This window comes from Helianthus annuus, chromosome 16 (assembly GCF_002127325.2).
Source record: "Helianthus annuus cultivar XRQ/B chromosome 16, HanXRQr2.0-SUNRISE, whole genome shotgun sequence".
Taxonomy (NCBI): domain Eukaryota; kingdom Viridiplantae; phylum Streptophyta; class Magnoliopsida; order Asterales; family Asteraceae; genus Helianthus; species Helianthus annuus.
The window spans coordinates 39,732,441-39,741,579 of record NC_035448.2 but is presented as its reverse complement, the minus strand read 5'-3'; positions in this window follow the sequence as shown (position 1 = coordinate 39,741,579).

Genomic DNA, 9,139 nt, shown 5'->3' with positions numbered 1-9,139 from the left:
GAGTTTTTACGAGATGTTTACAAGTTGTTATACTAATACAAATGTTTTTGGGTTAAGAGTCATGGCTACGAGATTTTATAAACTATAACCATCTTGATTTGAGTTGGTTAACTATGTTGCAATACACTTCTCAAAACGAGGTTTGTATTTTGACTCTTGTAGTCTAACGAGGTACTGCAACATATAAACGAGCCATGAATCCGATACTCCCATAAAACCTATGTACTCGCCAGCATTTCTTTGCTGACTCTATTTTTACATATGTTTCAGGTGGTATTGCTTGATGTTGCCTGCTAGGAAGCTTGTGTCACATAGGACCTGGACGAGGCCTTAGTGACTTAAAAACAGTTATAAACAATATGTAGTTTGTTTGTTTTGATTTAAAGACAATGTACATTACTTAATAATTCAATAAAACGAAACATTTGGTTACCATGGTTGTGGAACAATAATTCTGTTGCAACACTCCCCGATTTTTCCGCCACGGTTTGTTGTTTTAACATGGTCGGGGTGTGACAGTGAAGTTTAATTTCATTTGAAACAAAACTAATTCCGCACGGAATTAGTTATTCCGTTTTAAACGTTGTTTAGTTCAAACGAATTTAGGTATTTCCGTTTGAACAACTTAATTTCGTTTGAAACTTTATTCCCGTTTGAAGTTTGTTTGTGTAGGTAATTTCGTTTGAAGCATTAATTCCGCTTGAAATTGTCTGTTTTTGATAAACGTGTTACCGAATCATGAGTGAAGAGTTCTACAACGCGTTTGCGACATCTCCGACTACTCCGGCTGCTATTGCTCAAAGCATGAACTTAGAAAATGAAACTGGAACAATGCAAAAACCCCCGAAGCTAATGAGCATTGAGGAGTATTACAGATGGAAAGATAGATTTGAAAATTGGGTTCAAGCTAACCATTTGAGATCTTGGGAATGTATTTTGAAGAAGTATTTTCTACCGCGTACTGATCTGCAAGTTGAAAAAACAATCTCTGAATTCAATGACAAAGAACGTGACATGTACAAAGCTGAAAAGATGATGATTAGTCTACTTCAGCAGGCCATTAAAGAAGACATCTTTGTATTGCTTCAACATGACAAAACTTCAAAATCAATTTGGGAAGCTCTTAAAACCAAATTTGAGGGAAGTGAGAAGATGATTAAAAGCAAAAAGGCACTGCTTAAGAAAGAATTTGATCTTTTCACAAGTTTGCCAGGGGAAGTTACAAAGAAACTAATTGAAAGATATTGCCACTTAGTGCGATCTATGTCAATGTTAAGCATAACCAAAGATCGAGAGGAATGGGTCGACAAGTTGGCTGACGCTTTACCTCAAAAAGAGTGGGGTACATATTTGATGATCTTGAAGAACACGGGAGAATATGATGGTTTGACGATTTCTCAGTTCATCGAGAAGATAGAAGGTCAAGATCTAGAATAGCAAAAGATTGCAAGGATGAATAATCCGAGTGGTCAACAAGATGTGAAAATGTACTACAAAGGCAGTGTTCAAGAAACTGAAATGAGTCCAAAAATCCAAACTGCTTTTAGTGCTGGAAACTCATCTGGAAATGTTGATCAAGGTTCAAACAACAGCAGTGGGTTTTCATCATATCCAAGTGTTAATCCAAAGAGTTCAACTTCGAGTTTCCATTCTCAAAGCACAAAAAGTGGAAATGGTTGTGTGATACAGTGCAACATTGCATTGAATCTTCCAGAGGGTCAAAGCTTTTCAGAAGAAATTGCAAAAGATCACATGTCATTACTTGCAACTATGCTACAATCCTATGAAGGTTTGGTTGCAGGGAGGATCGGGAATCCTATGCTGACAAAAGAGGATTACGATCAGATAGACGCTGAAGAAATGGAACTAATGGACGTCAAATGGTGTCTAGCTAGTGTGCTAAGAAGAGCTGAAAAATTCAAAATGATAACAGGAAGAAATGATTTTCTGGATGCACATGTTTCTACTTTAGGTTTTGATAAATCTAAAGTTACTTGTTTTCGATGCAGGGAGAAAGGTCATTTCAAGAGGGAATGCAAAAATCGAGAAGCAAGTGATGCAAAGAATCCATTCGGAAAAGATGATTACTACCGGAAAGCCATATATCAACAAGTTGGTCAACAACAAGAACCTCAAGTGGCTCATGGTAGAAAAGTAATAGAGGATTCTTCAAAGAGAGCATGTTTAGTGAATCAAGAAAATTTTAGCTGGGAAAAATACATTTCATCCGACAACAAAGCATGCCTAATCAATCAAGAAGATGAAAGGTTACCAGAAGGATTTAGCTGGGATATGTTTGCGGATGAGAAAGGAGAGTTTAAAGCTTTCATTGCTAAGATTGTAAAAGAACCAGATATGTTTACAGAGTGGATGAAAGTGATTGGTGTTAATGTGAAGGATCAAGATGAAAAGTCTGTTTCATCAGATGAAAGCTCACAAAGTTCAGATGAAAGTTCAGTAGGAGCAACTGTTTTTGATCAAATGCCATCTGATACTTGTTCTTCAGATGATAGTTCTGATAAGTCAATAGAGTTTGATCAATCACCAACTGATGACAGTGATGATGATGAGGAAGAAAGACATATTAATGTTGCAAAAACTCATCTATCTCCTGAAAGTTTTCAATTTTATTTTGCAGATCGCTTGGAAAAGTTGAAGAAGAAACGAGCAGCAAAAGAGTTGAAAAAGGAGAAAGTTGAAGAAGTTAAAGTTGCTGAGAAGATTGTTGAAACCGAGAAGGTGACTGAAGCTGAAAAAGTTGAAGCCAAGAACATCATTGAAACAGAAAAGATTGTGGAAGTCATCAAGCCTTGCTTAAAGTGTCTAGAACCTTGCAAGGAATGTGAAGCTAAAGATGAAATGTTGGCTGAGCTTGAGAAGATGAAGGAACAATTACTGTTCAATCTCAATTACGTGAAGGAATCTTATGATGTATTGAACAGAACAGTAACTGGTCTTCAAATGACAAATTTTGAAAGAGAAGATGCATTGACCATGCTGAATGATGTGATGATGTCGAAACAGAAAGCTATAAATTTCTACATTGAAGAAAGTGCAAAGTGGAAGCAAGAGTTGGAGACTGAGAAAATTGAGAATGAGAGAATCAGACGCTTATTACAGAGTTACTCTAGTTCTGGTTATCTTATTGATTGAATTTATCCAACTGTTGCAGGTATGGAAGCTTTTCAAGATGACAAGCCGAAGAAAAAGGATACTGGTAAGAAACAGAGTGTTAGCTATAACAAGTGTCCGCCTTCGATCTGGGAATGTTATTCTCCCAGAAAACCAAATGAGGAGCAAGTTCAAAAAGTAGTCAATATAAAACTAAAGTCTGATATAACTGATGAATTACCAGAAAACATTGACGTCACTTTCACATCGTCTGACACTGATCATGAGTTTGAGTTAATAAAAAAGGTGGTTGATCAGGTGTTGGATACAGATGAGGAGTCTGAGTCTGGAGGTTCAAGTTCGTCAATCAACAGTCCAAAGACATCGGTTAAACGGGCTTACAGTAAAGAGTTTTTATTATCAAAATCGAATTTGGATGATGAAACATTTGAAGTTGCATATACTTTGAATGATTCTGACAAATTATATTCTGAAAAAGAATTTCCAATAAGAAGTGTTAAATTTGAAATGATCAAAAAGGTTTTCAAAATGACAGAAATTAATATTTCTGAAATAAAAGATTTAAATCTTACTGGAAACCTAAAAAATACACTTCAAGAGTTCAACAACCGTTAAACAAGAAAAAGGTTACAGTTCTGGTTCTGGTTTTCAAAAGAAACCAAACCATAACGGTAATTTCAAAAAGAAAGGACTAGGTTTTATTCCACCTGAAAATTATAAAAATGATAACATTTCTAAAACAAACACAAAATTTGTTTCAGGAGGAAGTACTGAGGAAGAACAGAAGAAACCTTTCTGGAGACAATCAAATCAGGAGTTTCTTGCTGAGAAGAAGAGAATAGGAACTGGAGTTTTTCACAGAAAGGATACTAGAACCTGTTTTAAATGCAATGAAGCTGGTCACATTGCATGGAACTGTTTACAAGATACAAAGAAAAAACAGGGAGTTTCTGAAAAACTTAAAGAAAAAGTTGTCGATGTTGAACCACCAACTGAAAAATTCAAATTTTTTGAAAATTCAACATATGAAGTTGGTGAGTGTTCAAAGAAAAATTTTTACAAAAAGAAAGCCAAAGACAACCAAATGTGGGTTGTTAAGAAGTTTGAGGTAAAAAGGGGTGATGATTCTGGTTCCACAAAGCCAGAAGAGCCACAGTTCGAGTCTAAAGAAGGGAACTCAGTGCCTTCAGTGAATGATGTTAATCTTCCATCATTGAAGGATGAAAATGTTAAACAAAAGGTTGGTAAGGTTGAAATCTCGAATCAATTCTATTCTGAAAAGAAAGAATTTGATGTCAAGAAAGCATTTAATGGCAATGTGAACAAGATTTTTGGCAAAATGGTTGAGGGTAAAGTTCAAGGGGTTAAAGATTTTTATGCGACAAAGAAAGCAACCTATAACCCTACTGAACAAGAGTTAAAAACACCCAAGGTTGGTAAGACTTGGGTGGAAATTCTTTTTCCGTAAAAATATGACTTGCCGGAGCTCCCAAGTTTGTAATCGTGGAGCAGGAATCGGTATCATTCTTGATAAAAATTGATTTTATGAATGAATTTTAAAGTTAATAAATATTACAGGTTGTGACTTGCCGGAGCTTCCAGGTTGGTAAGTGTGAAGCAGGAATCGGCATCTTTATTGGTAAAAATGAACTTGTGTAGATGTTTTATTCCTACACCTAGTTATCGACAACTGGTAAAGAGGTTTATTCTTACAAAGTGATTTATCAAGGTCATTAATTTGAACTTGATGTAATCGTCATACAAGTGGGTGAAAACAAGGTGATGATGAACCCCAAACCTACAAATGGTTCTAACAAAACTTATTTTCTAGAAAAACCATTTTGATTTAAACAAACTTAAGTGTTTTGAAATCTAAATAGGAAAATAGTTTGTTGTAAGGGGGATTTCTGATTGTTTATATCAAGTGGATGGCGAATTGAAGCGATTCACAACAGTTATCATTTTACGTGAATAGTTTGTTTTCAAATTTCTTTAAATGTGTTTGCATTTTAGGGGGAGTAAAATTTTTAGAAAACCCAAAAACATGTTAAAAAATGAAAATCGAGTTTTGTTGTGAAAAGAGGAAATGATAGTAAATCAGTGGACTATCACAACATGCTAAAGAAATGAAAAGTATAAATGTGATAAACAATCTCACTACGGATGTGACAGTAGGTTTTTGCACCTTTAGTAAATTGTGATGAGATATAAACCTAAATTTCAAACTTACTTATATCGTGGGGAACATTTCTTGGATATATGGGTAACCTCCGAAATCTTGTTTGAAAGGTCCCTCTTTCTGAGATACTAGGTCTTTATACTCGGTGATATCTGGGGTATTATCCCGGGACTTCTGATTTTGCGGAAGCAATGGCCTAGTCCCCGTATAATACTTTGCAATCTGCTTGAAATATAGCATCGCCCTCAATACAAAAAATGATAAAACATTGAAAAATGCTAATCATGTGCTGTTGAAGAAAAGATTCTCTAAAGGGAACACACCAAAAGTCGAGCCGTCATCTCTCTGCTGAACGGAAGTTCTGACCTGAGCTCTCACGGTTTCGTATTTAACCCTTTAACAGATATCATCTAGGTATACTCACCTGTAAGACTGAATATTGGGATCTGGATATGGGAGTATATTCAAGTGGTGGAACACGCGAATAAGTTTAAGTTCTTAAGACATTAATCTCATATCTCGAAACAGTTGAACTTTGTGTGAAAATTTAAGTGGATCAATATACTGACAATCTAGGTGAATTGTTTAAAACTTAAAATGAAATGAAGCTTAACGGCGTTGGTGATCTGTCTCATAAACTGATATGATCCTCTTACACAAACTCACAAAAAAATATTGTCTGTAACTATTTCTTTATTGCATTTAATTTCTTTTATATGAAAAATCCCAAAAAGATTTAAAGTGTGTTTTAGCAAAATTTTTGAAAAATCCAAAAAGATTTTCGACAACTGTTGTTGGAAAGCTGATTTTCAAAATTCCAAGTGCTGAACATGATGATTATTTTGAGGGGGGTTTTGTGTTTAAAAAAAGGTTTTAAAATGAGTACATAATTCATTCAAGTGGTTCATCAGAAAAGAGTTCTACAGGTGGTGTCTGTAATTGTCAAATTCTTAAAATCATAAACTTATGTTTGTGGTAGAGACATTGCAGGTTTGAAATATGAGAAGAGCCAGGTTCCGATACCTGAGGAGTCTGTGGATTAGAGAAAGCCAGGTTCCGATACCTGAAGATTCTGGAAGCCAGGTGATGGATCCTGATGTTGAGCATAACTCGAGGGGGAGCCAGTAAATGCAAAGAGCCAGATTCTGATCCAGTGAGCCAGGTTACGATTCCGGAACTAAAAGCTGAGGATGCTGATGAACTTAAGGAATCAAGAGATTTGATCAAGAGAATTAGATAGAAAGATTAAGAGCAAGATCACAATCCTGATCCTGAAAAGGACATGTTGAGAGAGGGAGTTTGTTTGGTGCTGATGAAAAGAGAAAGCAGGCAGACTGATAAAGACTGAAGATGCAAAGACTCGGCATACAATAGACTCGTCAACATCTGAGGAGGAGTCTGTTGGTGCATACATCTGTCGACTTTGTCTTGTATCGAGTCTTGCATTGCTCGTGGCACGAAGATCGAGGAATCATGATCAAGAGTTAATTTCGTATGAAGACAACTCAAGTAATTCCATACGGAATTACTTAATTCCGTGTGAAGCTTGTAATCTCGTGTGAGTGAACTAATTCAGTGTGTAACGTAATATCGTGTGAGTGTGGTTCGTGCGGAATTAGTCCGTCTATAAATAGTGGTAAGATCGTGTCATTCCATACGGAATTAGGAGGTGATACCGAAGTGCTACCGGTTTGTCTACTGACCTGTAAACATTTCAGAATCAATCAAAAGACAGTAATTAGTGAATATCTTGCTGAATTACATACATTATGTCTGTTTCCGCCTTTCATAGTGTATAGAACGCCTCTGATCGACTCAGTTCGGGTCCGCGTGTAATGTAATATCGCGTGAGTGTGGTTCGTGCGGAATTCGTCCGTCTATAAATAATGGTAAGATCGTGTCATTCCATACGAAATTAGGAGGTGATACCGAAGTGCTGCCGGTTTGTCTACTGACCTGTCAACGTTTCAGAATTAATCAAAAGACAGTAATTAGTGAATATCTTGTTGAATTACATACATTATGTCTGTTTCCGCCTTTCATAGTGTATTGAACGCCTTTGATCGACTCAGTTCGGGTCCGCAAACGATCCTACAAAAACCCACAAATATGGTGTTTTAGTAATCTTCACTTTGTTATTTGTGAGTTTTGAGTGTGTTTTATGGCTGAAATTGTGGTGTTTTATGACTTTTTACACTTTGTAGGAAAAATAGACTTTGTAGCCAACTCCCACCCATATATATATATATATATATATATATATATATATATATATATATATATATATATATATATATAGGGAGAGAATCATGAGAAAACTACATTTAAATGAGAAAACTAGAAAACTAACTAAAAAAGCCTAAAAAAAGCTAAAAAACATACCAATTTTTTTTTTACAATTTTTTATAAAAAAAATCGCTATTTTTATATATAAAAAAATTAAAAAAAACTTATACTGCACATGTGCATTATATGTGTACTACAATATGCATTATATGCTTAAAATTAGCTTTTGAGTCTAGTTTAGCTTTTATGGTTAGTTTTTTTGGAGGTTTAGGATTAGGATTAAGTTTTTTGGTGTGGGAGGAGGGGGTTTAGGTTTTTGGGGGGTGGGGGTGGGGGTGGGGGGGGTGGTTTAGGTTTTTTTCGGGTTTATGTTTAGGGTTTAATTTTTGGTTTTCGGGAGGGGGGGGGTTAGGTATTTGGGGGGTGGGGGGTTAGGCTTTTGGTGGGAGGGTGAATTTAGGTTTTTGGGGGGTGGGGGTAGGGGGTTTAGGTTTTTGGGGGGTGTCGGTGGGGGGTGAGTTAAGTGGTTTAAGCATTCCGTATTAGTGCACATGTGCATTACAACAATTTTTTTTTTAATTTTTTTTCCATACATAAAGATAGCGATTTTTTTTTAAAAATTGTAAAAAAAAATTGGTATGTTTTTTTAAGCTTTTTTAGTTAGTTTTTTGATTTTCTCATTTAAACTAGTTTTCTTATGATCTATCCCCTATAAGGAAGAGTTTAAATGAGAACGCTAAATATTGCGAGAACCGTGAGAACAAATGAAAAAAACCACGAGAACTTGGTCAAAAACAATTTAAATTCAATTTTTTTTTACACTTATCATTATTATTCGAATACAATGTTAGAAATTAAATTTAAATATTTAAATTTACGTGAATTCGTAAATAAAGAAAATTTACACATATGTAAGTTTGCCATTTACACATGTGTAAATTTGTTATATTTACACATGTGTAAAGAATCTAATAAAAGGGATTTTGAGAGGAGAAATGAATTATTTGATGTTGTAAATTGTTTTTTTTTTTTGATATTGTATTTTAATTACAATAAGGTTTGTATTAAAAAAATGGTTTTGATTGGGTTTTTTATTCGTTCTCACGGTTCTCGCAATATTTAGCGTTCTCAAGATAACCCTCCCCTATATTATATGTCAAATATCATAATTTTACTAATATTTATAACAAAGGCAAAAAGTTCAGGAATATCAATATAAATAAATAAAATACATGTTCAAATAGTTAAACATTTAAAAAACTGATATTCATTGCATAGAAAAAAGATATTCATTGTCTATACAAAAATGTGCTTTACTTTAACAGAAAAAATAATCTGAGTTAATGATTTGAATTAAAATGACAATAAAACGCAAATGCACAAAAAAAAAATTATTTTAGATAGAACAAACAAATATAACCAAGGGAAATGATCAAATAGGAAGTTTATTTTGGCTAGGAAGTGTAGAAAGTAATAGGATTAGGACATGTGACAACATTTAAAATAAAGAAAAAAAGTATTTTAGTCAATCCAACACTTTCT